Source organism: Panthera onca, chromosome A1 (genome assembly GCF_046562875.1).
Source record: "Panthera onca isolate mPanOnc1 chromosome A1, mPanOnc1 haplotype 2, whole genome shotgun sequence".
NCBI lineage: Eukaryota > Metazoa > Chordata > Mammalia > Carnivora > Felidae > Panthera > Panthera onca.
In genome coordinates this window covers 232390042-232396041 of record NC_138339.1, presented here as the reverse complement: position 1 = coordinate 232396041, position 6000 = coordinate 232390042, and positions in this window count along the sequence as shown.

Below are 6000 nucleotides of genomic sequence, written 5' to 3'. Positions count from 1 at the left end.
TAAAATTGGTGAGAAAAATTGATAAGAAATTCATAAAATTTGATAATAAATTATCTAACATCCTGATAGATAAATAGATGTGTCAGTCCGGTATTCCTCTAATAATACTGCATAACAAATCCCCTTAAAACTCAGTGGCTAATGATAGCATTTATTATCACCTAAATCAACTCTGATTTGACTGGTTTAGGTTGGACTGGGCTAAGTGACTCTGCTTCAGGGTGCAAGTTCATGGGGCTTGTCTCCAGGATGCAGTATGGGTACAGGTCTATTCCAAAGGTCTGTCATCACTCTCAGACAAATGATTTCCCTTGGCTCAAGTCATGATCTCAAGGTTTGTGAGTTCAAGCCCCACATTGGGTTCTGCTGCTGACAGTGTGGCACCTGCTTGGGATGCTTTGTCTCCTTCTCTCTCTGCCCTGTGCCCCTGCTCATGCTCTCCCTCTCTCCCTCTCTCAAAACTAAATAAATATACTTAAAAAAATCTTCTGTATTAACACCAAGCCCCTTTTTTAGTTTTACGTTTCTCCCCGTCTTTGTTTATTTTTATTTTTTCGGAAGTTTGTTTATTTTTAGTAATCTCTACACCCAACATAGGGCTCGAACTTATGATCCTGAGGTCAAGCGTTGCATGCTCTCCTGACTGAGCCACAGAGCTTTTTGCTTATGTCACGTCTGCCAACAATCCCTTGGGCAAAGCAACTCATATGGCCAAGCGCCAACATCATTGGGGTAGGGGATAGTATTGTATCCATAGTGGGAGGGGAAGTAAAATTAATCTAAATGATCATAGAGGGAAAAGGAAATAAACTGGAAGCCCGCAAAATAGGAACCCCATAATTAATAAACTATGGAAAGATGACAAATCTCTTTAGTAGCATAAAAAATGGAAGTTAAAACTGCATTGAAATAGTACTTATTACCCATCAATAAGAAAAATATTAAAGAAATCCAATTACTCATAGTAAAAATTCTTCCCAACAAGAACAACAGGAGATCCAGATGAGTTCAACTAAATTTTCCAGAAACAGATCATTCCATCTGATGTAAACTCCTCCAGAGGATGGGAAGAGTGGAAGTATTTTTAACGCATTCTATGGCATCAAGACAAGAAAAGAACATTAGAATAAAGGGAAATTATTGTTCATTTTCATTCTAAGGATAGATGTAAAAATCCGAAATAAAGTATCCTAATTTTTTTTAACATTTATTTATTTTTGAGAGAGAGCGCGAGTGAGTAAGGGAGGGGTAGAGACAGGGAGATGCAGAATCCGTAGCAGGCTCCAGCTCTGAGCTATCAGCAGCCCCGACACAGGGCTCGAACCCATGAACTGCGAGATCATGACCTGAGCTAAAGTTGGGTGCTCAACTGACTGAGCCACCCCGGCGCCCCCTAAATAAAATGTTCCAAACAGAATCTAACAGTCTATAAAACAATAGCACACCATAATAAATACCCCCCAAAAGCATGGCTTAAATAAGAGAGAAGTTTCTAGCTTGGCTCGTCTAGGCTGGTCAGACCGCTCTGCTTCAACAGGTCACCAAGAGACCTAGGTTCCTTCCACTTTGTTGCCAGGTCATTCCCAAGAGCCCTGTACTCACCGGAATGGTCAAAGATGGCCACTCCCGCATCAATGTTGCGGTCAAGAGTGAGGAAAAGCTGAATTCAGGGCGAGCAATGTTTCCTTAAGGAGGAGCTACCTAGAAGCTGTATCATTACTCCTGGGCGTGAATAGAATCGTTGAGTTGCTCTATGCCCAGGAAGAGGAGGATGAAATTTTCTGGAGGCAATTGGCAGCCTGCAATATGAGGAATAACTCTAATAAACGATGTGTAAGATCTACATTCAGAATATCATAAGATCTTACCGGAGGGTATTAAAGAACACCCAAGAAAATGGAACGATGGTCATGGTTTTGGAGAGGAGTACTCACTACCATGAAGTCGCTTGTTCTCTCCACAGTCCAAATAAAAGCCAAATGGGATTTCCACTGAAATTGAGAGGTTGGTATTAAAATTTACGTGGAAGAGAAAAGGGTCAAAAATAGTTAGGAAGCATAAAGTAGATGGACTTGCTCTGGCTGATAGAAAAATTTATTGTAAATCTGTAGCATTGATGCATTGGCTGTTGGTATAGGGAAAGACAAATTGACCAGTAGAACAAAATAGGGACTTTAGAAAGAAGCCCACATACTCGTGGAACTTTGGTATATAGCAGAAGTGGCATTGCAGATGATTGGGGGAAGAAGGAACTATTTAATAAATAGTTGTTGAACAGCTTAGTATCCACATGGGTAAAATTGAAACTGGATTCTCATCCCATACAAAAATCAATTCCAGTACTTAAAATGTGAAAGGCAGAGAACTTTAATATTTTAGAACAAGATATAGAAGAAAATCTTTCTAACCTTGGAATTTTTAAAACAAGACACAGAAACTCATGAAAAGAGAGTTGATAAATTTGACTACTTTACAATTAAGACTTCTCCAACAAGTACCATAAAGCAAATAAAAATCAAGTCATTAATTGGGAGAATATATTTGTGATACATATAATCGAGAAGGGGTTGGGACACCTGGGGGGCTCAGTCGGTTAAGCGGCTGACCTCGGCTCAGGTCATGATCTCACGGTTCATGAGTCTGAGCCCCGCGTCACAGCTCAGAGCCTGGAGCCTGCTTTGAATTCTGTGTCTCCCCCTCTCTCTGCCCTTCCCTTGCTCATGCTCTGACCCTATCTCCCTCAAAAATAAAAATTAACAAAAAATAATCTACAAAGGATTCATACCCAGAATATGCAATGAACTTCTACAAATACGTTAGATAATTAAATACAATTGAAAAATGGGCAAAAGATGTGAACTGATACTTCACAGAAGAGAAAATATGTAAGGTACATACCTGTAAGAAGAAATAATCTGCCTGATTAGTAATCAGGGAAATACCATGTAGAAACACAGTTAGATACTAGTTTACAAACACTATCTTGCCAACAATGAAATTTGACCATGTCAAGTGTTAGAGAGAATGAGGATAAATAGGGTATCTTATATAATGCTGGTGGAAAAGTATCCTGGGACAGCCAGTATCTCCACTGTTGCATTGGAAAAATATTTGGAATTATCTTGAATGGTTTTTGATATATGAAGTGATTTTTATGATATGCTCACATGAAATCATAATAACAAAGCTGAAAACGATCCAATCAAAAAGAATGGAATATTATTAACAGTGAAAATGAATGAAGTCAATGATGTGCCATAACATAGATGAATCTTAAGAACATAATGTTGAGTGAAGATAGAAAGTTGCAGAACCCCATTAAGTATGATACTATTTTTATAAAACTAAAAACCCAAACTCACTGATACAATATTCAGGTATATACACTGATTTGATTACAATTATTTTAAAAGAAAGACAAGAGAATAATAGATCTAAAATTCAGGATACAGTTTACCTGGGGGGTGCAGTGAGGCTGAGGGAAGGGGACAGTGGAGTTGCTTGTATATGCATGCAAGTTATTGGCTGGGTTATGGGTTCATGTGTGCTGTTTTGTTTTATAACATATGCACATATTCCATATATTCTTTTGTATTTTCCAAAGTTATATTTAAAAATATGATAAAGAAAATAAATAAATTAGATACTATTTATATTTATCAAAATTGTGAATATTCTAAAGGAGATTAAAGAAAGTGAAATAGGTTTTCTTGTACATTGAGAGTAGAAGTATAAATTGGCACAGACTCCTTTTAGTTGTATCTCTGTCTCTCTCTATAATTATGTATATATCACAACATATATATGTATATGTACACACATGTATGTATACCCCATGTATGTTGTGCACACATATGTATATGTGTATATATATGTTATATATACACACAGATGTATACGTGTATATATATGTTATATATATATATAACAGATTATATATATAACATATATAATGTATGTTATGTGTATATATAACATATATAATCTGTTATATAGATTATATATAACACACATAATGTATGTTATATATATGTATGTATATATAACATACATATGTTATGTATATGTTATGTATATGTTCTGTATTATTTATATGTTGCCATAAACTTGTTAATATTCTCCAAAAATTCAGTTCTGGGAAATAAAGGCTAACCCCCCCCCCCTAAAATTAAAGCTTAAAATGAACCCCTGAAATTAGAAAAAAATTATGAACACAAAGGTACAGTTACCTCTTTTACACCTGGGGACCTTTCGCTTTTCCTTTCTTCTGAGACCTGTAACTTGAGGCTCAGTGGGCAAGGGACCAGTGGAGGACACTCTCATATCCACAGTAGACACCCCACCCCCTCTGAGATTCTGTCATGCTGTACTATGTATTTCCTCCACAGTCCTGGCCCAATCTTTAATTTCCTACAGTGTAAATTCCATGAGAGAAGAGACCATGTCGTGTGGTCCTCCATTGTGCTGTGGCAAAAATACGTGCTCAGTAACCATCTGTGGAGAAATTAATGCTTCATAAAAGAAGAAAAGGACTTTCAAGGACCAAACTGGTCGAGCTGAAGGAGTATAAGTGATTTGTGTACCAGCATTGTGCAGATTTTATAATCACGATTGACTTTTTTGGTTAATATTTTCTGGTCTCCAGAGAAATGCCTTTCTGAGATCCAGTGTAAAATGCTGGATTCTTCTTCTCCTAAAAATGCCTCTTGCAAGGTCTTCTATGATCAGGGTTTTTGACCCTCTGGCACAAAATAACAATCTCTGAGAAGGATTCTTTGTATGCTGTAGATTGTGTTAAAATTTATGCATACATTTTTCAGTAGGCTTTACCATGATAATTGAAGTTTATTCCACCACAAGTACATAAAACAAGCAAAGGGAAGCAAAAAACACATCTTTCGATATATTTTAGTTATAACCCTAAATGAATGTCAAATTCTCAGGAGACTCATAATGGATTACAAATTCCAATAGCATGAAGACAACCATGGCCATTTGTATTTTATTGCTGTTTTAGCCATTTCAAATATAATTGCCCGGGGGAATTTATCTTGGGTCTAGGGACAGAAATTATGAATTTTGTACCATTTGTATCATTTGAACAGTCCGGATTCAAGGAAAAATGGACTTTCAGGGAGAACACGAGAAGAGAAGGTGCATAGTTGGGGCAAAACCCAATCACTGAGTTTTAGGATATCAACTGCAGTAAACTCTAATCAAATTTTAGAAGAAAACACGAAGTCTTTAAACTCCTGGACCTTGCAGCCAAGTGTACATCATAGCGGGTTTCAAGAACAGCAGCCAACTCTGTGATCTACCCTGAAGGGAGGTGTTGTTGGTAGTGTTTAAAAACCACAGCCGGTGCTCAATGAGCCATGCTAAGGAAGAGGAAGATGGGCGAGTTCAGGCCAGTACGGGGACACTCTGTCAGAAGACTGGGAAGTCTGCCTCTCGTCTTCCGGCTCTGCTGTCCCTGCTGTGGTGAAAGGTTTCCCCTTTCACCCCTTTCACCCCTGACTCCCCTTTCCCCAGAGTCAGGTTGGCATTGCACAGCAATGGCAGAGTGATGAGGGGCAGCTGGGAGGTCCAGAGCCTCGGGCATGGGGACCAGGAGTTATGGGAAACATGCCCTTAGGCTTTGTGTGGTCACCGGCCTAGGAGCTGGGCAGTGTGTTCAGAAAGGGAGGTAGGGTCCCTGTCACTGAGGTGACGGTGTCTGCACACACCACCCAAGCCTTTCTCAGGACCAGGCCAAAGAACCAAGACTTAGGTCCCTTGACCTGGGAAGGAGACACAGAGGATCTCACTGATCCTTGATGCAGTGGGTGCTCTTGCCATGAAGACCGTCCCTTTGCTTCTGGTACTATTTGGGTCATTGGCTACATTAAAAAAAATTGTGGTAAAATATGCATGACATAAAACTTGGCATCTTCACCATTTTTAAGTGTATAGTTTTATGGCAGTAAGTACACTCACTTGTTATGCAACCGTCACCACCAT